General features: G+C 49.2%; 1 protein-coding gene and 1 long non-coding RNA gene across 2 annotated transcripts in view; both read left to right on the plus strand.

The window, feature by feature from the left end:
* GRIK4 (glutamate ionotropic receptor kainate type subunit 4) overlaps nucleotides 1–25,185 on the plus strand; it is a 311,988-nt gene that overhangs the window by 168,745 nt on the left and 118,058 nt on the right.
* LOC123380368 lies at nucleotides 7,453–16,810 on the plus strand. The gene is made up of 3 exons (XR_006586044.1): nucleotides 7,453–10,151; nucleotides 10,881–10,980; nucleotides 11,084–16,810. It is a non-coding gene; the product is annotated as an uncharacterized LOC123380368 (long non-coding RNA).

The raw sequence follows: 25,185 nt of genomic DNA on the forward strand, positions 1-25,185 counted from the left end.
TTCTTTTCCAGCTGTATGTAGGTTCTTATGAAGAGCCCTTTGTCGGGGCTGCTGTGGAATTGCTATATCTGAAGCATGCTGAGGCCTTTGCTCTCAGAGTCGAGACATTTCGGAGGAATCGAGTGTGGCTTCTTTTCTGGTATAGGGACTCCCTCAACACAGGCTTGCCAGAAAGCCATTCAGCGTTTCCCAGTTCACCACCCCCACCAAACTGCCTACTGTGTTGTTGGAATTTTGTTTTTCAATGCTTAATTCTATATTTAAAGAGAGAGCACAGTGGGGGAGGGACAGACAGAGAGACGGAGACTCAGAATCCGAAACAGGCTCCAGGCTCTGAGCTGTCAGCGCAGGGCCTGACGCAGGGCTCGAACTCTCGAACCGCAAGATCTTGACCAAAACCAAAGTTGGACGCTTAACTGACAGAGCCACCCAGGCGCCCCCTGTGGTTGGAATTTTTAATGGAGTCCTAGCATACATATGGAAGACCACACGAATCATAGGTGCACAGATTAGTGAATGTTTTTCAGGTGAGTGCACCTGTGTAAGCAGCACCCAGATCCAGCATTAGAACACGACCAGCACCCCAGTCCCTCTCATGCCCCCTCCCAGTGACTACCGGGCAAAATGTAGAACAGAAAGAATTTCTTTGTTTGCTTATTTATTTTTTTCCTATCCAGCACTGCTGCTGTAAATCACGGCATTAACATGTAAAAAGGGAGAAAAGGATTAGACTATTCCCAGAGCAATGCAGAAGCATTTGCTTAAAGTAAGGAGGCATCTGGGGGAGTCCGGGGAAGTTGGCAGCAGAGTAAAGGGAGATGAAAGTACAATCGGGTTCCATCTGGGGAGCTGGGAAGTGGAGGGAAGAAGAGGGAAGAGGCGAGCCAGGGGCTGCCTCATGCACCCCAGCCAGGGGTGCCCCCCACATTAGGCAGCCACGTCAGCAAAGGAGGACAAAGTTAAGTAGCAAGTCATAGCCGTGACTTAGCAGATGGAAGGAGGCCAGTCATTTGGAATATGAGTTCCCAGGACAGTCACCAGAACAAGGTGGAGTTGCTTGGCTTGGAGATTTTTAAGAACGCATCACCCACGCTATGTACTGCCACTGCCTCTTTTCAGGACTGATAATAATGAGTGTGATGATTTATCTAGTGGAAAAAAAGCACAGGCCTGTGAAGTCAGGAGACCCAGGTCTGTGCCCCACTCTGCTTTATATGCTGTGTGGCTTTGGGGGGGGGGGAGTCACGCTGACTCTCTGAGCCCGTTTTCTCCTTTGTAAAAAAAAAAATGGGCATGATAAAACCTCACAAGTTTGTTGTGAGGATAAGTCAAAACTGCATTGTAAATTGAAAAGTACTGTGTGTTTTTAAGGCATTGTATTTGTTTTATATATAACACTGTGATACTTGCAGCTTTCAAAGAGCTTTCTTTTCTTCGGGGGGCCCGAAACTGAATGTGATGAGCTCTGGGAACATGCCTCAGTCAGAGAGTTCTTTGAACCTGGAATTAACAGGACTCACACCGTTTGTAAGTTTGCAAGGAAAAATTAAAAAAAATTATATCTGTATGAATGATGATGGCTGAATAACATTCAAGAAAATAGGAGCAGAGCCATTGCAAGAATCAGTGGGAGAATATTCTGGAAGCCTCTCGTTAGTGCTTTGGCTTTCTAGAAAGGACAGGCCCCTATTAAGAGTAAAGAAACTATTTGTAAGTCCATTCTTCCTGCCTCGTTGCAGTTGAAGCCTTGGAACAGAGAGGGAGGGGCTTTGTTCAGAGGGAATGAGTTCCCTCCATGTTTCTCACATCCCTTTCCCCCACATACACATGCCACCTGGACTTTAATACTTCTATATTCCTTCTCTGAATTCCTCGGGGATAACCATCATGGCCCAGCTCTCTGAATTCTGCCACAGTGATGCAGCAGGTGCTCAGATTAGCTTTTTGAAAGCTACCACCATGAGCTGGAAAAGCATGGGCCTTGACATTAGGCAGATGTGATTTAGCACTCTAGTTTGACCAGCTACCGGCTGTGTGATCCTGTGCAGGTAACTTAACCTTCCTGAGCCTCAGACAGCTCATCTGTAGGTGGACGCTCATAATACCTGCCTCTGGAGATGATAACCACATAGCAACCGCCTCACAATACAAGTTTCGTAAAGAGAAGGTATTATTTTTAGAAGTCCTATTTATGCTTCCCATGTGTTAAACAGGAGATACTTATCTGCTACCCAACCTCTAGTGGCCTGTAATAGTGACTCCTGTAATGCCATGTTATTTATTTCCAAGGGATGAATAGAACTAGGTTAGTTATTATACATGGCTGAACTGACCAGAGTAGGGTTTGTTTGTGTTGGTAATTACTGAGTAATTGATCAGGTTGTCATACTTCATTCCCTTCTAGGCATTAAGAAGGCTGATGGATACTTCTATTTTTAGTTTTTTGAGGAACTGCCATACTGTTTTCCAGATGGCTACACCAGTTACGTTCCCGCCAACAGTGCGTGAGAGTTCCAATTTCTCCATATCCTCACCACCACTTGTTATTTCTTATCTTTTTTTGTTTCTAGCCATTCTGACAGGTGTGAGTTGGTACCTCATTGTGGTTCTGCTTTCGCATTTCCCTGGTGATCAGTGATGATTGAGCATCTTTTCATGTGTCTGTTGCCTATCTAAATACCGTATGGGGCAATAATTCCACTTCTGTCCATATTTACCCAACAAAAGTGAAAACTCCAGTTCAAAAAGATATACACACCCTCTATGTTTATTGCAGCATTATTCCCAACAGCTAAGATATGGAAGTGACCCAGTGTCCATCGATGGGTAAATAAAGATTGTGTGTGTGTGTGTGTGTGTGTGTGTGTGTGTGTGTGTGTGATGGAATATTACTCAGCCATAAAAATGATGAGGTCTTGCCATTTGTGAGAACACAGATAGGCCTAGAGGGTATGATGCTAAGTGAAAATAAGTCAGACAGAAACAAATACTACATGATTTTATTCGTATGTGGAATCTAAAAAACAAATCAACAACAACAACAAAAACAGAGACTCAGATATAGAGCAGAAACTCATGGTTGCCAGAGGAGACGAGGGTGGGGGGATGGGTGAAATGTGTGAAGGGGATTAAGAGGTACAAACTTCCAGTTACGAAAAAAATTTACATCATAGGGATGAAAAGTACAGCATGGGGAATATAGTCAATAATATTATAATAACTTTTTATGGTGACAGATGGTGACTACCCTTCTCGTGGTGAGCATTTCATAAAATATATTATTGTCAAAGCACTGTGCTATACACTTGAAACTAATGTAATATTATATGTCAACTACATTTCCATGAAAAAAATAAATGAAAATTAAATTTATTTTTAATTAAAAAAAAGAAGGCTGGTTGATTTAGGGCATCTGTAATAAATGAATTCGATTGACTGCTCTAGATTTGATCAGTTGATTACCCATCATAAGAGCTGGGAGAAAAATATCCATCATGAATCAAACTTCTAAACCATCAATTTAGTTGACCCTATAGAAAGCTGTTTTTTCTCTCTGTTGGGGTCTGAGCAGCAGGAGAGTGAGTGTGCCAGTCCCGAGCTTTGGGGGCCAGGGGTGACTGACACAGGGAAGGAAGTGAGCCAGAGCTAGCTGGCCAGGAGGACCATGCAGCTACCATGGACAGAGCCAGGGAGGCCTGGACAGGTCCAGGGAAGAGCCAGGTCTGGTGGTACAGCAGAGGCCGAGGCTCAGTGAAGGAGTGACAGTGAGATGTCAGGCAATGAGAGAGACACTTCAGCGAGATGGGAGAGACCAGGGTCTAGGGGCAGACCCTCTCCTGAACAGAGGAGGGTGTCATTCGTGGGAAATTTATAGATGTTGGAGGCACACAGTTGTAGCAAACAGCAAAACAGATGTCTGGGCTTTTATTTACACATCTATTTCAGAATGAGATTTGGGATAGTTTGTACTGGGGTCAGAGGTTTGGTGAAACAGCTTCTTGCCCTGGTTCTGGTTCTGATGGGTCGGGATGTAGTCCCAACAAAGCAAATCTCTAATGAACAGGTGGGAACAGGCCTCTGCAGGTACCTGGCTAACATGGGAGCCCAGGGCAGAGGAGTGGTAACTTCATAACTTTAAAACTTTAATGGAAAACTACGAGCCAGGATGTTCATTTGGCCAGAGATCAGGACGGGAACCAGAAGGAAGCAAGTCCTGGCAGGTAGACCAAAGGGAGGGTGAGAGTCCAGACCCAAACAGGGAACAGAGCAGGGCAAACAAGAAAATTACTTGGCATTAATTACATTCACAATGTCATACAACCATCATCACTGTTTCTAAAACTTTTTTTTTCCTCACCCCAGACAGGAACTCTGTACCCATTATGTAGTAACTTTTCATCCCCCTCCCCCCAGCCCCGGGTAACTTCTTACAGGTTCTCTGTCTCTGTGCCTTAGCCTTTCCTCGATATTTCATACAAGTGGAATCATACAATATTTGTCCTTTTGTGTCTGGCTCATTTCACCAGCACATTGTTTTCTAGGTTCATCCATGTTATGGCAGGCATCACAGCTTTATTTTTTTTACTTTTTTTATGTGGGAAAATACACAAAACATAAAATTTACCATTTTAGCCCCTTTTAAGTATACTACTTAGTAGAAATAAGTACACTCACATTGACGTCGTCACTATCTGTCTCCAGAACTATTCTCAGCTTCCTGAACTGAAAGTTCACGCACCTACTGAACAATGACTCCCCATCCTTTCTTCCCCCCACCACCCTGCCCTGACCACTGGCAACCATTGTTCTTTCTGTTGCTATGAATGTGCCTGTTCTAAGTACCTCTCCAAGTGGAATTATACAATATTTGTCCTTTTGTGTATGACTTACTTCACTTGGTGTAACGTCTTCAAGGTTCATTCATGTGTCAGAATTTCCTTCCTTTTTAAGACTGAATAACATTCCATTGTATGTGTAGACCATTCTGTTTATCCATTCATCCATCAGCCGATACTAGGGTTCCTCAATTTTCTGGCCGTTGGAGATAATACTGCTATGAACGTGAGTATATAAATATCTGTTTGAGTCCCCGCATCCAGTCGTGTTGGGTATAAGCCGAGGAATGGAATTGCCCGATCAAATGGAAATTCTATGCTTCATTTTTGAGGAGCCCCCCAAATATTTTCCAGAGTGGCTGCACCATTTTTCATCCCTGCCAGCAATGTGTGAGAGTTCCAGTTCCTCCACATCCTTACCAACACTTGTTATTTATTTATTTATTTATTTATTTACTTACTTATTTATTTCCTTTTTAATAATCACCATCTTCATGGGTGTGAAGTGGTCAGATGTGTTTCTTATTTCTCTCTGGAGTTTGCAAATCAAAAGAAGCAAGGCTTCTTTGTTGAAGAATGGCTGAAGTTGAGAGTCCTACTGATTAAGAAGCTTTGTGAGGAGAGAAAGTAGCCAGTGTGTTAAGAACCCAGTCAGAACTGGTGAAAACCCCCAGGTCAGGAGCTTCCTGGCTGTGTGCCCCCTGAAGCTCTTGGGGACCTCAGTTTCTTCCTGTGTACAGCAGGAATAATAATATCCATCTCAAAAATTTCGGGTGAGATTAAAAATCAGCTATTGATAACACTTTGCATCTGGTAGGTCATACCAACTGCCATAACAGATCAACCCTTAAATCTTCTGGCTTTACACAACGCAACTATATTTCTCATTCAACTCAAGCCCCCAGAGGGTGTTCCTGATAAGTGGGCAGCCTTCCATAATGTTGTTTGAGGGCCTAGGCTTCTTCCGGCTTGTAAAAATGTCCTCCTAGTGGCCCGGAATGGGAGAAAAACATGGCGGATCAGACACAGGAGGCTGTGAGAGCGACACACAGTATTCCTCCTCATGATTCCATTGGCTATCACCCAGTCACATGCCTGCACCTACCTGCCTACCTGCCAGCAGGGTACTGTGCACCCAAGCAGATGAGGAAACGGGTTTGGTGATCCGTTAGCCACACCGCCACATTATTAAATTATTAATCATTGTCACACATCTCTTTCACGTGTGCTGGAAAAACGATTAGCGTGCGAAGCCCTGGCAAGTCTGTTTACGGGACAACTGATCGTGCACGTGCAAGTCTGACTAGCACCTAGTCATAAGGGTGTCAGCTCCCTTAGAACTAAAAGGGTCGGCCCCTGGAGTGCGTGTCCAGGATGGCGGTCCCGTCTGGCACCTCCAGGTGGGGGCATGCTCAGGACTGTTACGGATTCGCCGAGCTCGTTCCCCTCTGGAGTCTGGAAGGAGTCTCTGTCCTCCACTCGGCCTCGGGCTTTGGCAGAGGAACCACTGTTCGGCAAGACTGATGGAAATTCGGACAGAGGACGCGAGGAATTAAGGGCCTTTGGGCAAAGCCCAGTTGGCCGCTGAGACAGCAGAGATGCCGTCTGATGAGAGGAGGTGAAGGAAGAGGCACAGTTTGAGCTAATAAATCTGGAGGGATTACCAGCTACTAATGAACCCAGGGAGATTTGCAATCACCGCCTAATAGAAAAGATAAAATCACCCTAATCTGTTGCCAGAGACTACAGATGGGCCTGGTGCCAAAGGAAGGAGTTGCAGCCTCTGGGGAGAAGCGTAGAGAGTTAAGGTTAAGGGTCACAAGTGGCGAAATGTCAGTGAAAGGCAGGAAATAGTGGGGCCCTGGGCTGGCAGGTGTCGGTGGCATGGCTAGCTGGGTGCCGTGATCACCGATGCACTGTGGTGCCCCAGGCCGGGCCTACACCTTGGTGCTCCTGGTCCCACCATTGTGCCGGAGGGCAGACTGCCATTTGTGGGGTGTAGAGAGAGGCCACGGCCACCGCAGAGTTCTTCCCTTGGGGAATCTAGAGAGAAGGGGCTGGGTGCTGGCCGTGCCATGTTGGGAGACATGGGGAGGGTTTGCAGCGGCAAGAGCCTTGACGTCAGATAGAGGACAGGCCAGAGAAGCAGCTATGACTTCTAGTTATAGCCCTGCTGTGAATTAGCTGAGTGACACAGCAGTAATGATGGTTGACTTAGTGAATACCTTCCACACTCAAGGCTCTGTCATTAGTGCTTCTCAGTTATTCTCTCACGTAAACCTCAAGACCATTCAAGAAGAAGGCACCGCTTTATTCCCATTGTACGGATGAGCTAGCGGAGGCTCCTAAAACTCAAGGTAGTGGAGCCAGGTCATGATCCCAGGTGGTTCTAGCTCTTAACTACTTCATTCTATCACATTTGTGCCCCCCGTCGGACTTCACTTCCTCATCTATAAAATGAGGAGGTTGTGGGCACCTGGGTGGCTCCGTGGTTGAGCAGCCAACTTCGGCTCAGGTCATGACCTCACAGTTGGTGGGTTCGAGCCCCACGTCGGGCTCTGTGCTGACAGCTGGGAGCCTGGAGCCTGCTTCGGATTCTGTGTCTCCCTCTCTCTCTGCCCCTTCTCCACTCACGCTCTGTCTGTCTCTCAACATAAATAAATAAGTAAACAAGCAAACATTAAAAAACATTTTTAATGATGAAGTTGTATTAGGTGATCTCTTGGGGTCTTTCCAGCTCTGAACTTGTTTTATCCTATACCCTGCCAGGGGCATTCCACATCACAGCACCCTCAGATTGAGAATGTTTCCTGGAGGTGAGGGAGAATGACCATGGACTTGGAGGGCCCGCATGGCCCACGAGAGCAGTTTCTGTTCAGCCAACAGCTCCTCAGCTTCCCGAAGAGTAGCCAGGTCCCAATGAGTCCTTGCAAGGAATAACCCTTCTAAGCCCCTGTCTCTGTCTTGTTTGGGCAGAATGAATATATGCAGCCAGTTTTTCTCCTCCGAGTTCATTTTTACTGTCAAGCAGACCAAGCCTGTGTTTATTCTTCTAAAGGTCTATCAGAGAGATTAAGGAATTGGAATTGCTGAAATGATTACAGAAAGGGGAGCCAGGGCAGACAGGGAGGAAGAAAACCATTGATTCCAGAGGAAGTGCTCACCATCCGTCCCTTCCGATCCTTGCCTTGGTGAGCCAACCCTCCCTGTCTTTTTTCAGATCTTACTTAAATGTCACTTCCTCAGGGGGGGTCTCCCCTGATACCTTCCCAGCACCCTGTGTTCTGTTCACAGAACATATTTGTGAAGGACGTGGAACTCCTCAGCGGGCTGCCAGTAAACATTATTCCCTTCCCTTCCTTCTTTGCTGCTTCTCTGTTGGGTATGTCCATCCTTAAACCTCAGTTTCCCAACCTATTGCCTCTAGGTTTATCAGAGCTAATATCAGAAACATTTCACAATTGGCTTCTCACCTGGTTAGAATGACAGTTCCCACAGTGCTCAGACGTCTTCTGTATCTTTAGTCTTTTACCAAAAGCACACACCATACAGGTGCACACACATGCACACACACATGCACACACAGAGCTAGCCAGCAGCTAACAATCCATCAGTCAGACAACTGTCTAGTGGCACAGCAATTGATTCTAAAGTGTAGTTCATTGTAAAATTATTAAGTCAATCTACATACTTCACCTTTATTGAGCCTTCTAGAAGAACTACCCTGCATAATACAGTACACTTTGGTGAATAAATATGTTTTTAGTGTAACTAGGAAAAGAGTAATGGAGTGGAAGCTCCCCATGTGTCTGTCTGAACCTCCGTGGTACCACCCCCATCCAAGGCCAACCCTATGACGTAGCGGGTCCGGCGGTATCGAATGTCTCCTGGGCACACACGTGGGTATGCCAGCGTCTTAAGGAGAAGCTCTTAACTCCAAAATTGTGCTCTCTGGCTGCTGACCCCCCGTGCCTGCGCTCTGAGCTAGGTCGCTGGTACGGAGGGGGTGTATTCAGAAAGAGGAATGGCAGGGAGAATTGGAAGGAGATTTAGGAGGTATTGACTGAAGAATTATTCGTTGCAATTGCACTTGGGGAGACTGTGGCTGACTGCTGGAAGCCCCTTGGCCCGAGTTATAGGATTATAAAGTGGTTAGTCAGCCGTGATTTAGCAACTTACCTTTGGAAAATGCTAAAATCGACTATACTTATTCGGCAGAGATTTATTAAGTGCCTACTGTATGCTGGGGAATCCAAGCAGCCGCGTGGTGGGGCTTGAAGAGCTCTGTTTGTAAGTGCGAGGTATGGAAGGCCAGAGGAAGGAGCATTTGGTGCTTCTTCGGGAGCGTGAAGAAAGGTTTACAGATATGGCTTCCTTTTATCGTGTTTTAAAGGATGGTGAGAAATGAGAATGGCTGAGGGATACGTCTGCAGAGATAAGGCAAGAGTCTGAGCAAGGGCGTGGTGGCAGCAATGCGGCTGGAGCAAGGGAGTGGGGTGGAGACAGATGGAACCAGAGCCAGCAAAGCCAGGTTTGGGTCAGATGACGTCCCATCTGCCCCGCAGAGTTGATGGACTTTTTAGCATTGGCGTTGGCATTGGCAGGCCCAGGATCTTGTCTTGGCCGTCCCACCAACTGACCATGCGTGTACCCTTGAACAAGTCCTTCCTCCCCTGGCAGTAAACTAGAGGGTCTCCAGAGATCTCTCGACTCTGAAATGCTGTTGACTTCATGGATTGGACTCCATTTATATGACAATGGCTGAGTGACTTCTCCTGGCCAACATGTTTACCACGTGAAGTAGGTGATTTTCCTCCACACGGCTTTTCAGTGTCTCTGTCCGCCTTGCATATCTCTCCCGTGCTCTCCACAGGCCAGGTCCCCACAGTGGGACCGAGCACCCCTGACTCTTGAGCTGTGCGGCTCTCTTACTTCCCCTTGCCCGGAAGTAGCCATCCTGTCCCCTGTGCCCAGCCTCCTTCCCCAATGGATGACGGGCCTCCCCAGTCTCAAAACTCAGTTTGTGCCAATATGGTAATGGATGAGGATAGCATCGAATTTGGGGACCTTTGAGAGCATCTAGCTAAATCTTGTCATTTCACAGTTGGGGACATAACTGAGGAGGGAGTTATGACTCACCTGAGCTCTCCTAGTGAGAGCCAGGAGTGGGGACCGGAGGTCCCCCGGCCCGCAGGCCCACACGTTCCCTGGATCAGCACTGACGGAGGACTCACTGTGTCAGGGATGCAACAATGAATAAAGTTCCGTCGTCGAGGGGGTCACACTAGATGGGGAGATAAACCCAAGTAAATTATCGTAAGTTAACAGGTTAAATAAAGTGAGGAAGATATTCCCAGGGCGTTATGGGACCATCAAACAAGGCGCCCTTGGCCTAGCCCAACAGGTTCAGGGAAAGCTTCCTGGAGGAGGCTGCACCCCAGGGGCCTTTAAAGAATCTCTGGGGATTGGCCAGGTGGCGAAGGGGGATGGGCAGGACGTTCTGTCTAAATGAAGGATACACACAGTTTAATGCCTTAGACAACATTTGCTTTTTAACCAAGGCCTTAACCAAGGAAGCAGATAATGTGGAAAGTTGTGAAGTTGGTGAGGAAGGTATTTTGGGGTGGGGAGAACCTTTCAGAGCCTTCATTCCTCACACAGGCAGCCAGCTTTGCTGTCCTGTGTAAGGCGGGTGGAGAGGGGAGGTTGAGTCCCAAGTGGACCCGAGTTAACACCTCGAGTGTGGACGTAGCTTGTCACACATGCCTGAGACACTTGAGGCTCACGTGGATAGCTGTCAACAGTTGTCCCCCTGCAAGGTGATGTCCCCCCCCCGCTGACCTAAGGAGAGAAGTGAAGCCAGGGCTGCCTGGGGAAAAGTAGGGAGATTGGGCCGGCCCTATAGTGGGGTGGCCCTGATGTGCTCATGAAGCCAGCTACTAGTAAGTATCCAATGGGTGAACGATTCTGCCCCAATCCTTATCGTGAAGCAGGTTCAGCCTGGACTGGCAGAGTGGCTCGTCCTCTGCTCTTCTTTATTGGCAGGACCTTCAAAGCCGAGCCCTGGGGAAGGAAAGCCGCAGGCGGCTGTGGTGGCCGTCAAGGGGGCAGATGACAGAAGGCACGGGTCCAGACCCGACTCAAGGTACCAGGTGGTGTAGATAAACTTCAGCTGGAGCTCCAGCAGCCCTGGGCCGGCAGGACTCGTGTCTAACACTCAGTCCTCCTGTGTTACTGCTGCTCTTCAGATGGCCACCCCTGCCTCGGAGCTTCTGAAACTTCCTCTCTCCTCACTCTTGACCATACCCGGTAGGGGGCTACGGACCAGGAGGCGTTTGAATCGAGCCACGGCCTGCCTGGGCGGGCAGATGTGTGGCTACGCTCCCTGAGTCATGTTGGGCGAGGACCTTCCCCTTGGCCAGCCCGGGTGACCGAGAGAGTCATCCCGAGCTGCCTAGGAGGCTTCTCCAAGAACTACCATATTTGAGATATGCCGCTCGTGTTTCTTCATCTGCTGTCTACCCAAAGCAAGAGTTGGTCTCAGCCGGGGCTGATTAATCAGTATATCTGAGGGGGCGGTGGGGGAATGAGGCACTGTGGTCAATTATCCTGGAAGAACCAGGCACCGGTAGCAGGGATGCGGGATCATTGAAACTGGAAATGACCCAGTTAGGCCTTTATCGCAGAGCTTGGGTTGGGGGAGGAGCCCGGCATCTGGGCTTCGCGCTGGGGTCTGGTTTTTAAAGCTGAGTCAGGAGCTTCCAGATGCACTTGAATCCTTACCACGTGGGGCAGGGGATGCAAGAGTGGAATGAATATTGCCAGGAAAATCGATGGAAACCGGAGAAGCATTCGATAGGGGGTTTTGAGACCCTAGCGGAGGCGGAAAAAACTGCTTCGCATCGGAGGAGCCAATTATCAGACAACCCCTTTGCTGATGTTTGACAAACAGCATGACAGTGAACGTGGGTCCCGCGGGGCTCCCAGAACTAAGGTTGAGATATTTGTGTATCATCCATTTAATAGTAATTGAAAGTTGTTCCCTCTATCTGCCCTAACACGCATACCCACACACGCGCACACGTTCATCTATGCCTGTGTGTGTCGCCGACTGGGTGCACCAGACTGTGCATATGAAATCAATCAAATTGAAATAGGAAGTAGACCCTGGGGACTCCTCTGGTTTAGAATCTCTGGAAACGTAATGGAAATGGACCCCTGTGACTGCCCAGGCCTTCTGTGCAATAGAGCTTTGGGAGAAAGGAAGACTTGCCTTGCCCTCTGTCACAAATTTGTTAACGATTCAGAAGTGCCATTAATTCAGTGAGAGAGGAATCGGCCTCCCCTTCTGTCCGGTGACCCAGTAGTCCCCGATCATGTCCAATCACGGGTCTGATCATAAAAATCTACCCATTTACAGGGCGGCCTGGGTGGCTCAGTCGGTTAAGCATCCAACTCTGGATATTGGCTCAGGTCATGATGTCACATGGTTGTGACATGGAACCCTGAGTCGATCTGTGCACTGACAGCGGGAAGCCTGCTTGGGATTCTCTCTTTGCCACTTCCCCCCCTCTCACGCGCAGGCACTTTCTCTCTCTCTCTCTCTCAAAATAAGTAAATATTTTTTAAAAAATCTACCCACTTCCATAGCTGGCAATGGAATAGTGATCGCTTCCTGATTCTGAGTACCACCCCTGTGCAGACACCGTTCTAAGCATTACGTCCAGGATCTTGAGTCCTCAGAATATCACCACCAGATAGGTGTTCCAGTTCTACGAAGCAGGAAAGTGAGAACCAGAGAAGTTTGAGAGCCCGGTCTGGGGCCCTTCAGTCAACATGTGCTGAGCTTGTGGAGCTGAGAATTTGCCCGTGACCTCCCAGCCCACACCTTGTCCTTATCACACTGATCTTTATTGCTTTTTCCGTGCTGTATTAATTTTCTGTTGCTGTGCAACAAATAACTACAAACCAGCTTAAAATAACCCCGGTTATTAGCTCACAGTTCTGTAGGTCACATGTCCAGCATGGCGTGGCTGGGCTCTCTGCTCGGGCTGAAATCGAGATGGTGGCTGGCCGTTTTCTCATCCGCAGTTCGGGGGCCTCTTCCAGGCTCATTTCTGTTGTCAGGACTCATGTCCTTGTGGCTACAGGACTGAAATCTCTGTTTTCTTCCCAGCTTTTGGCTGGGGATTGTTCTCGGCATTCAGAGGCCACTCTCTGGTCCTCTGTGACATCCCGATCTCATCTCACTAACAGAACCTCCTTCTATGTCAGACCTTCTCACACTTGGAATCTCTGTGACTTCCTCGTCTGTGACCAGCCAGAGAAAACTGTTTTTAAAGCGCTCAAGTGCTTAGGTCAGAACCACCTGGATAATCTGTGCCTTATAACATAACATAATCATGGAAGTAGAAACCATCATAGCCCCAGTCCTGACGAGAGAGAGAGAGAGAGAGAGAGAGAGAGTGAGTTGTGGGATGGGGGGGGGACTCTTGGGGGGCCACCTTCGAATCCTCCCTACCACGCTGCCAACCTTGTATGTTGGTTTATTTCCTTGGCCATCTGTCCCCGCCATTACCTGCTGAAAGGATAGACAAGAGATACAGCCATGGAACCAGGAAGAGGGGACTGGAGAGTCTTGGGACAGGAAATGACATATCTCCTGAGAGGTGACACAGCCAGGTTCTCCTTGCTGGCCAGCTGCAGGGCTCTGGGCAGGGAGCACCCCAGTTCCTGCTGGTGGTCCGTAAACCAGTCCCAGAGAGAAGACTGAGAGCCGGAGTACAGAGGGAAACTGAGGCCGCTTGGCACTGCATTCGCACCACAGAAGCTCCTGGTCCTGAGGAATTTGGGCCCTGCTGAGAAGGATGTTTGGGGTTTACTGAATGTTTGGAAAGCATAGGGAGTCTGAGAATAAAAGACATTATGGCAAATCGTGTTATTATTATTATTACATTATAAGTGCTATTGTATTACAAGCACCATTAGGAGTATCAAGTAATGTTATTATTAAGCAATCCAGCTTCTCTGTCACCAGCATCAGGCTCCACTCAGTGTCAGAGGCATCAGCAGCTCAATTAATCACCATCCGAGGCTCCCCCCAGCCCCGTCTTTGCGGTTCTGACACCTCACGTTCCCAGCCCAGCAGTGAACGTGACATCTGCCCAACCGGGTGAAGCCTCCGGCAATAACCCCCATGGATTTCAAAACTGGATTTATCTTGCCCAGGAGTTAAGATCTTCTGGAAACCATTCCAGATGCTCTCTCTTGCTTGGAGTCCTTCAGTAGTTCCCCATTCCCCTCAGGATAAAGTCCAAAGCAGCCTCTTACGAACCTCCCTCTCTGGGCTTTACCCTGCCCTGTTCCCCACCACCCATAGCCCGCCCCAGCCAGACTGAGAGACGTACAGTTCCCTGAATTTATCACACACCCTCGCTCCTGGGGCTCCGGGCTCCTCCTCCCACCTCTCCATCCGGGTGGCTTCTGCTCTTCTGTCAGGCCTTGTCTTGCAACCAGCCCTCAGCTTAGGAAAATCCACAGAAATTGTGATACAAGGGACCCCCTTGATCCGTACCCCTAGCACTTGTGCTGACCAACTGTCTGGGACTCGTCTCCGGCTTGCCACCGAGTAGGTATATATAGACCTTGAAGACAGCGACAGGCTTTGTTGTATATCTAGTGCCTCATGGGATGTGTCATCTATAGGAGATGCTCATATCTTTTGTGCAACGAATGAGGTAAAAATGGCCAAGATCTGAAAGTCTCCTGGTATTACAGTTCCCTCCCCTGTGGGAAACAGTCTGAGAGCCCAGTGGCCTGGGTTCTGGTCCTGCCTTAGTCACATTCGTCCTGACTGATCTTGAGCATGTCAGAGACAGCGAGAGTCCCAGCCGCTGCGGGAGCCCATCGTTTTGGTCCTGCTGCAGAGATGCCGATGGGCAGAGTCAGTAGGAGGCCAGGGCTACGGATTGACCGCATCACTCACCTTCCTCAGAATCTCCTTATGTCCCTTGTGAAAGGGATGCCTCAAGTCTCTACGTGCCTGAGGCTAATGAGTTGGGACCTGGGAAGAGGGAGGTTTAGCGCCTGATGTGGAGACGGGAGGCCTGATCAATGGATCCTGAGTGCAGGGGACCTCAGAAGTAAGGAATCGATGTCTGATAAAGGAAGCAGACCTGCAGAGAAGCAGTAGCAATCCCCAGCCTAAGGGGAGAGCACAGTGTCCACTATTTCTCATGTCAGTTTGACCCACGGAGGTTTCAGCTTCACAGTTGATAACCACTTATTGAGTTCCAGAGGCACAGAACAGATTTCTAAGTGCAAAACGAAGACGGTCACAGCTGCTGGGGTGGAAATAGGAAGGTCTTTCCCCCTAGCCTCTGCCTTCCTCTTCCTGGGAGCAAATGACCAAAGGCTTTGGAAAGGTGATCCCACCCTGACGGGTGTTTACAGGTGAACGTTAATTCATTTAACGAGTGTGTATTGAGCATTTGCTAAGCACAGGCATGGGGTAAGGTACAGGGAACAGATCAATGAACGAGACGGAATAGGGTCTGCATTTGAAGTCCTGTTTGTGGATTCGCGTTGGGAAAGAGAAGCAGAGAAGGGACTGGGTCCCTGGGAGGAACAGATACGCGTGTTTAGGTCACGGGGAGAAATGAATAGGAGGCACGTAGGGAGAAGAATCCAGGAGATCTGGGGGCTGAGAGGTTTAGGACCAAATCTCCCATTAAATGGAATTCACTGACAGGTATGAATTAGCCTCCCAGCTGCTACTTTCTTCAAAGCCCTATTCCACAAAAGCGATCACCCAGCCTGCAGAGAGCAGAGGCTTTGATGCAGATTAACAGGCAGACAGAAACCGGGTGTGGGGAGGGAGGGGATGCACGGGTACCCAGCTCTCTGGACTCCTCATGGCTGGAGCCATGAGGGCTTTCCTGAGACAGGCTGAGAGGGCACTTATGAGACAGGGGTCTGGGACCTGGCCTCTGCCATGCCTTGGGTCCCCAGAAAAAATGAATGGATATAGCCATAAAGAAGATCCTTGGGAAGTTGAAAGGTCCATGCTGTCCATGGGGTAAGGTGAGGGACGAGTGGCCAGGCACTCTCTTCTTAGGTTCATTCAACCAAAAGTGTTGACTTCTTTCTCTATGTCGTGCACCGGTGTAAGTGCTGGTGATATGAGTGCATTTGTCTCCAGAGCACCCAGTCCTTGGAAGGCAGCTTTGGACAAACTCACATGATATAAAGTTCTGATGATAGGTATATCTACAGTGGTGGCCCGGTTGAGGCAAGGGCTCGTCCCGCCTGTCTTGGGGATGGAGGAGGTCAAGGTGAAGAATGAACAGAGGAGTAGACAGGGTTCACAGCATGAAAAGACATGTGTGTAAACCTAAGTTTGTTTTTGCCCTGTTTGCGGTCTAGAGCATTGGGAAGTAGAAGGGGACTCGTGATCAAATGTATAGTTTAGGAAGATCCTTCCAGCAGTAGCCCCGAGAAGGAGCTCGGAGAGATGTAAATGGCTTAGTTGGTAGTCCAAGAACAAGCTGGTGAAGATCTGAATTGAGGCAGAGGTGGTGGGGATGGTGGGCAGGCGAAAGATTCAAGAGATGTGGAGGATGTAAAATGTTCTCCAATGACCAGGAATGAATGCATGCACAACTGAATGAGATGGGGAACGTGAGAGAATGGAAGAAACAGAGAAGGAGTTCCAAATTCTAAACTGAACGGCAGGTGGATGATGGTCACGTTCACAAGTAGGCAACCAAGGGTGGGAATCAGATGGGGGAGGAAGGATCAGGAGTTCAAGTATGGGAATGATAAAGTCTTAAGGATATCTTGCATTAGTCCAGCTTCATAATAACAGCCTAAGAAGTTGGAATCTTTTGGTGTTCTCAGTACTCCTGGGGTGAGAACATAAAAGGCTGTCAGTCATGGGGCACCTGGGTGGCTCAGTCAGTTGAGCGTCTGATTTCGGCTCAGGTCATGATCTCGTGGTTTGGGAGTTGGAGCCCTGTGTCGGGCTCTGTGCTGACAGCTCGGAGCCTGGAGCCGGCTTTGGATTCTGTGTCTCCCTCTCTCTCTGCCCCTCCTCTATTTGCGATCTCTCTGTCTCAAAAATAAAACATAAAAAAAGTTCTTAAAAAAAGGTTGTCAATCGTGAGCAACCTCAGGGAAGGGCACATGTATTTAGTTTATCCTGTGCCTCTTGGTGACCTGGTTCTGGGTGCACAGTCGGGAGAAATGGGATAATAAGCACTGATCTTCTATGCCAGTACCCGGGTCTTAATCCTATGTCTGTCTTTTGGGTAAGACACTTAACTCCCAGGCACCTTGGTTTCTTCTTCCCGCAAATGGGAATATGAATGTCCTTGTGGGGACCAGAAGTGATCTATGGAAGTGCCTTGTGAGCTATGCAGAGCCGTGACGACAGAAGCAGTGAATGTTATTAACTCAGTAATAAATAGATGTTTAATAAATGACTTGGGCTTTAGGTGAGGTAGGCTGCTGGCCTCCCCTCTCAGGCAGTGAGAGGCCAGGGCTGGGCATGGAGGTGAAGGGATCAAAGGCAGAGTCTTGGGCAAAAGCAGCCACAAAGCAAGGGTGTGTTTGAAGACACCACTGTTAAGAATAGAAACCAGGGGTGCCTGGGTGGCTCAGTCGGTTAAGCGGCCGACTTCAGCTCAGATCATGATCTCATGGTCTGTGAGTTCGAGCCCCGTGTCAGGCTCTGTGCTGACAGCTCAGAGCCTGGAGCCTGTTTCAGATTCTGTGTCTCCCTCTCTCTGACCCTCCCCTGTTCATGCTCTGTCTCTCCCTGTCTCAAAAATAAATAAAACGTTAAAAAAAAAATTAAAAAAAAAAAAGAATAGAAACCAAAGAAAGACAGAACCCAACTAGGTCTGGGTGGCAGAATTCAGGGAGGTTCCAGAGACCGTCAGGCATCAGAATGGCACGTTTTAGGGGTTGCCCGTGGGCGTGGCAGGAAGGGAGCTGTTCAGGTTCTTGGGCCACTGCCACGGGCCACCAGGAGCTGAGGGTTTCACGCAGGAACAGAGAGGCTCGGCTTTGTGGAACAATCCGGGAGCCTCCGCCCCATGCTGCCTCCTCGCTGCCTGTTAACGATGCCTGAAAGTGCGCGCAAAATGCATTCCTTGAGCGATTTTATTGTTACTATTACTAATGCTAATCACTCAAGGAGTTCGTATCTTCCTTTGAGTTTGTATAGTGCTTTTCCTGTACACGATCTCTTTTAAGCCTCACTGTGAAGTGTTTTTTTCCCCTCACTTTGTAACGAGGAAACTTGTCTAATTAAAAGAGATAAAAATAAAGAGATTAAAAAATGTAAAAGGCAAAGATTGGTTTCGGAATATGGGATTTCAGTGAGGAAAATCGAGGACAAAGTACCAATAGAGAGTATGTGCCTTAAAACGTTATAACTCTACATTTATGCCTGCTCTGTCCGGAACAATTATTCTCCTAATCGTTTAATTAAACCAATGAGGCAGCTTTGTTTGGCTTTCACTGCCTGTCTCTAGGCACTAGGGACGCAGCAATGAACGACAGAGCCGACAAGCCAGCAGGGAAGCGTTTGTGGCGCAAACGATGGTGACCGCAGAGGCGTCTTAGGGATGGCTAAGGGTCCTGAGCAACTCACGCAAGACGGCCAAGCTCACGAAGCTGCGTTCACTGCCCACTTCTCGACGCACCTCGGCCACACACGTCTTCGATCATACTGCCTTTATTTCCACTTCCTTCCCACCTGCGGCACCCTGGGGTCCGCTCACTTTCCTTCTCTGGGCTCTTCATGCTGAGCATACGTGGTGTGGCACAAACCTTGGCTCGCCCGTGCTCTCGAGGTCGTCGTTTAGTTGCTCGGTCTGGGACCCCCACCAAGCCCCAGACCCCTTCCCTTTGTGATGACAATCCTTCTCGTGCCGAGATTTAGTTGATGTGTGGTAATCCCTTTACTCTGTCTATCAGTGTCCGTTTTGTAGCTGCAAATCTCATCGGTCTTACGAGTCGTGTGTTCTGAAATCAGTTTTAACTCCGTTTTGCCGGGAATTCTACCGCCTTATCCCAGTGAACTCATAGCACCCCTGACCCTTGGTGGCTCTCCCCACCGCGGCCGCACAGTGGTGAGTAGTAGGTGGTATGAGAACACGGAGCCCTGGCTTTGAAGTCAGCTGGGCCTGGGTTTGAATCCAAACCCCTTTGTTGACAGCTGTGTGGCCTCAGAAGAGCCACATCACGACTCTGGGCCTCAGTTCCTTCAGCTACATGATGACCGTGGCAGCTTCTATGTCATGGGGCTGCTGTCGGGATGGATTGAAATCCTGCGTGTGAAGTGCTTAATTCGGCCAGGCACATAGTAGGTGCTCAATAAATTGTAGCGGTTGTTACTATTGTGAATATTGCTTTGTTGTCATTATTTATGGTTGGAAGATCTGGAACGCCAAGCCTTCTGTCTTGACACAAATAGCCACACCAAGCAATTAACACCTTATGGCAACTTATTTAGCAAAACTTTTCTCATTTGACGAGTAGCTAAGAAAAGCTTCCTGAAGAGTGAAGGGGAAGAGAAGGAGAGAGGAGAAAGCCCCAAGCCCGATATTTCCCTTTGTCAGGATCCAGCTGTAGCGTGGGGAGCAGGCAGAGGAAAGAGAAGGGGGCAGCGTGGAGGAGGGACGGCATTTGGAGGGAAGAGAACTCACATGTTACGAATGCCTATTCTGCGCCAGCCGCTTGCCATGGATTATCCCCGCAGGGCAGGTGTTCTCTGCATTTTACAGGTGACCAGGCAGAAATTCAGAGACGTTACTGACCTGCCCGAGACCACTCAACTAGTTTGTGGCCAATCAGGATTAGAACCCAGGATTGTCTTATTTCAAACCCTGTGCTCTTTCTGCCGCACCCTAATGTCTCCTGATGGGACTGCCACACGGCACAACTCCAGGGGCCACCCCTCACACTGCCATCTATGTAAATGGTGCCTGGGGGTTGTGCAGTGGAGTGGCCATGTCTCCTGAGATCGGATGTGTGGCCTTCGTTAACAGGGCTGTTGGAAAGGGGAAACGATGAAGGCCTGATGTGGTGGGATTGGAAAGGGAGGGATGGGGGCGCCTGGTGACTCTTGATCTCAGGGTTGTGAGTTGGAGCCCTACATTGGGTGTAGAGATTATTTAAAGGTACAGTTTTTGGGGTGCCTGGGTGGCTCAGTTGGTTAAGCGTCCAGCTCTTGTTTTTGGTTCGGGTCATGATCTCACAGTTCGTGAGTCCGAGCCCCGTGTCGGGCTCTGTGCTGACACTGCAGAGTCTGCTTGGGATTCTCTGTCTCCCTGTCTCTCTGCCCCTCCCCTTCTCTTACTCTCTCCCTCAAGATGAAAAATAAATAAATAAATAAAAGAACTTAAAAAAATAAAATCTTTTAAAAATGGGAAGGGGGGACAGACTTAAGAGACATTCGAGGGACATTCAAGAGACAGATTTGACAAAGTTGGCAATGGACTGGATGTGGAGTTAAAAGATGAAGGAAAATTTGGAATTTCTAGTTTACGTAGCTGGGGGAAGAGTAATATGCTACGGGGTTAGAAATACAAGGGACAAGGGGCTGTAGGGCAAATAGAACATCATAGAATGCCATCTCAGCTACTTCCCCGTTTGACGCGGGCCCAGGCCCAGGTGATGTAGGGTGAGGTAATGGACTGCACCCGGGGGCCTCTGTTTGGCTTTCTGCGTTTCTCCTTAGAGTCAAGCACAAGAACTGAATCTGGACCATTCAAACCTCTTGCGCTTTGCGCTCTGGTCGCCCGACCTTGTCCCCGGGCTCACAGCCTGCCCTTGCTCCAAGCTTGGCGGCTGGAGAGCCATGAAGTCTCTGCAGCTGGCACGTGAGCAGATGCCCGTTGGTAGACCAGGACCCTGGAAACGTCCCACCTGCTGGAGAAAGTGAGGGGGCACTCAGACAGGTTATGCCAGTCATGATGATTACCTCTCCACGGTGTTCTCAAACCCTTCTCCATGCCTGTTCAAAATATCCCTCATCCGGGGCGCCTGGGTGGCGCAGTCGGTTAAGCGTCCGACTTCAGCCAGGTCACGATCTCGCGGTCCGTGAGTTCGAGCCCCGCGTCGGGCTCTGGGCTGATGATGGCTCAGAGCCTGGAGCCTGTTTCCGATTCTGTGTCTCCCTCTCTCTCTGCCCCTCCCCCATTCATGCTCTGTCTTTCTCTGTCCCAAAAATAAATAAACGTTGAAAAAAAAAATTTTTTTTAAATAAAAGAAAAACAAAATACCCCTCATCCAAGGGTAACCCCTGAATTCATTCACAACATGGCCTTCAGCTGTAGCTATCGAGTTCCCTGCAAATCATCGCGTACTCAAGAATTCGCACACACGCGCTCACCCGTACGTGCGTGCATACACATTTAAGAATGTCCTGATGCGAAAGCCAAGTGGTAAGAAAACAAGTTGTCAGGAATGTGTCTTTTGAAGTACGATAACGCGACATCCAGAGGACAGGCGGGGGGTGGCGCAAATTTTACTCGTGTTCTTACGCCTGCTTTAGGAGCAAGACTGTGGATTAGTGGTAAGAGTTAGGCGCGCTGAGGACCCCAGGGTCCTCAGTCAATGAGAAACATCTTCAGTCAACAGTCCTCAGCCAACATTTACCAAAGAGCCTCTGGGTATCAGGCCCTGCTCTAGGTGCAGTACAGAGCCTGTCACAAATTCATTCAGACTTGGAGTAACGGAAGATTTGGTCTTGACGTCCTCTGCCATTCGGCTTTACCATTTGCTCTTCCCCCTGCTTTCCCATGGTGTCACAACGATGGAATCCACTCCCATTGGGAGTGGGGACCCTTAGGATTTCCCTTCCTGAAGCACTTACAAGAAGAGAATGAAGGCTCCTGTAAGAAGCCCACCCCACGGCTTCCAGTCCTTCCTCTCCTTTCAAGTAAGGTTGCAGCCAGCCAGGCTGTGTGGTTAGGGGAACATAGGGAACCCAAGGGAGCCAGGTGTGCATTCTTAGAGCTTGTGGTGGGCAGCAGGAACCAGATGGCTTTTAATCCCCTCCAATCCTCAAATGTGTTAACTTTAGGAAATATCCCTCTCAGCAAAATGTTTCCACCGCTTGATTTGGGGTTTATAAGCCATGTTTCCTTGAATGCGTTTAAAGTAGCGTTTCCCTGAGTACATTTTGTAGAGCACTACTGTGAGACGCTCAGGTTTTGGAGGGGAAAAACGTTCCATGGTTAACACGTTTGGAAGGTTCTGGGTTGAACAAAACGTAAACAAGCTGCTTTGCTGGAGGACGTCTTTAAGCCTCTCACATGCTAGCGTGTGTTACGAATCGTGAAAAGGCAGGTGTCATAAGCGGTCTGTTCTTACCGTAACGTGGAACCTTGCTGTTGTGCAATTCCTGTTAACATCCTGGAAAAGCTAGTGTCCTGAGGAACACACTTTGGGAAACGCTGGCTTAGAAGATGTTCATTGTATAGAAACTGGCGGTTTTGCATGTTCATTTAGAAATCAGCCTTCAACGGCGGCAGGAGAGGCCAGGTTTAGACATAAAGAGGCACTTCCTAACTGAGAGGGCACTCAGGGAGCAGAGTCTAAGAGTGTCCCGGGAAATTTTGATAAGAGAACACACCGCCCCCTTTCTTGTCCTTCCACAAGCTCTCCCGTGAGTCATTATAAATAGATTGAGTTATCAAGGAAGCTGCTGGATCTTTTTATCTTAAGGGGGCCTTTGAAAAAGGATATAATTGAGGGATGAGAAGGTAGGAATTAAAAGCAAAAAGACACCCTGGCTGACTTCTGGAGGGGCTGTCTCGGAGTGTCGGTAATTAACTCATTCATTCTTCCTCTGCCCAGAACACAGAGTTGAAGGAAACGCCTTTCCAGCTCAGGTTTCCACAGCAAGTGGAACTCAGGTAGAGGGTCAGAAGCTGCCTGAGATCTCAGGGTCAGATTTTGGTCACTGTCATACGTTGAGCGCTTCTGTGTGCCCAAGACGATGCCAAGCCTTTCGCACGCATTTGAGGAACCTGGATTTGAACACCAAAGCCCTATTCACTCCATGCTCTTATGGCCTCTGTGAGTCTGCAGACACCTGAGACGTCAGGGCTCCCTTGAGATGAGCCTCCTTCTGTCAGCCTGCGTGGGGGAGAGGAGGAAGTGGGGGAGAGATGATCTGTGGCCACATTGACAAGGAAACCAAGGGAGAGGGGACATCTTCCAGCTGGTGAGGCCCCTCAGTTGCCTGACAGCAGCCTGGCTCTTTGTCCCGCCACACCCCTCCCCTACCAGATGCATATCTTCTTCTTAGCCACCTGTGCCTTGTGTTGCTGGGAGCCCACGGTGCATGGACAGCTGCCCTGTTTGAGAGCCCGGAGATCGTATCAGTTTATGAATCAATACGTTCTCTGACGTGTCTGTGTTCCCCTAACGGGAACGTGGCAGGATCTAACATCTACCTAATCCTCATCCGACTCCACGCTGTCAGGGGTGAGAGGCTCCAAAGGAATCTTTGTAGCTTCGGTCTGTAAGCTGCAGTTTATCAGGCTAGACTCTGGGCACGGGAGATCAGGCCTGTGGCCTTGGCAGTGGCTCTAGATGTGAGGGGACAGGCCAGGGGCCTGGAGGAGCTAAGTCTTAAGGAAGGGAGTCTTCCTGAAGGAAAGCAATGTTTCTGCCCAGCCGGAAAGTAAGCCCCAGGCACCTCCCATCTGTCATGTCAGGCAGAGTGGCCGATGGGTTAGCCCTGGGGTCTGTAACTACTGTGTGCCTACGGGGTGTGGAGCCGTGTGTGAGGTACTCAGAGCGAACGTGTGACGAATGTGACTTCAGTGGGTGAAAGTGACCTGACTTGCGTTCGGAGAATTCTTCCAGGAGCAGGATTGGTGAGCTAAACCAATCCACACCCTCTTGCCTGGTTTCCTTGCCTAGAGCCTTAGACGTCCTGGACGCTGAGCTCAGCCCTGCCTGAGGAGGGCGATTCTTCTCCCTCTGACACGGACTAGCCTTGATGGGACTCATGCCCGCAGGTTCTAGCTTGCTGAGGGATCGGCTGGCTCCGGCCCAGGGATTGCAAGAGGGCCACGGGTCCTGGGAGAATTCCCTTGAGTTTCTGAACGTCACTGCTGCGCATGGGGTTTCTCTGACTGCTTCTTCTAAAGTGGCAGCCCCCCGCCCCACGGCCTCCCATAGATGACCAAAATTATATCTATTTATTTACGGGCTTACAATCTGCCTCTTCCATTAGCCCACAGGCTCCTTGAGGGCAAGACACGTGTCTCTCTTGTTCGTATCTTCTGTACCCAGAACATCCTTTGTGCCTGTGTCTAGCTCATGATAAACACTTGAGTGTCCATTAAATGAATGGAAAAAAAATATAACAAGTGAAGGCACAACTCTCCGTGCAGACCAGCAGGTTGAGATTCTTCCACAGCAAACTTGGTTTGGCCACTCTTCTGTTGACAGTCCCCTGGGGTCCCATCACCTACAGGAGAAAGCCCCTGTGCTCTGGCCTCTGCTGACCTCTCCGGCCTTATTTCTCACCATCCCCCATGCCCCTGCATCCGACGTGCTCACCCAGTGACTCCCAAACATCGGTGTGCAAACAGCCTTGGCATCTGCTAAAAACGTAGACTCCTGGGCCTCAGCTCAGGTGATTCAGATGGTGTTGGGTGGGGCCCAGGGATTGTCACTTTTTTTTTTTCTTTACCGTTACCTGGGAGGGGTGCCTGGGTGGCTCAGTCAGTTAAGCATCTGACTTCGGCTCAGGTCACGATCTCACGGTTCGTGGGTTCGAGCCCCGCGTCGGGCATAGTGCTGACAGCTCACAGCCTGGCACCTGCTTCAGATTCTGTGTCTCCCTCTCTCTCTGCCCCTCCCCCGCTCACACTCCATGTCTCTCTCCTTCAAAAAATAAACAAACATGAAAAAAAAATTTAAAATAAATAGTTACCCGCGAGACCGGGGCACCTGGGTGGCTCAGCTGGTTAAGCATCCAACTCTTGATTTCCGCTCAGGTCATGATCTCATGGTTCGCGAGTTTGAGCCCCACATCGTCGCACTCTGTGCTGACAGCACTGGGCCTGCCTGGGATTTTCTGTCTCCCTCCGCTGCTCATGCTCTCTCTCGCTCGATTTCAAAACTAAATAAATAAACAAACCGAAAAAAAAAGACAGCCGGGAGAATTCCGATGGCAGGTGCTCTGGAGACCACACTTTGAGGAGCCATGTCCTGTCAAAGTACATCGCAGGCAGCTGGCTGAGGGGGGGGGGGGTCACACTTCCTCACCTCGATGCCTTTGTATCACGGCCACTTCTGTGTTTCATCGCTTTTGCCC

This window comes from Felis catus, chromosome D1 (genome assembly GCF_018350175.1).
Source record: "Felis catus isolate Fca126 chromosome D1, F.catus_Fca126_mat1.0, whole genome shotgun sequence".
Lineage (NCBI taxonomy): Eukaryota > Metazoa > Chordata > Mammalia > Carnivora > Felidae > Felis > Felis catus.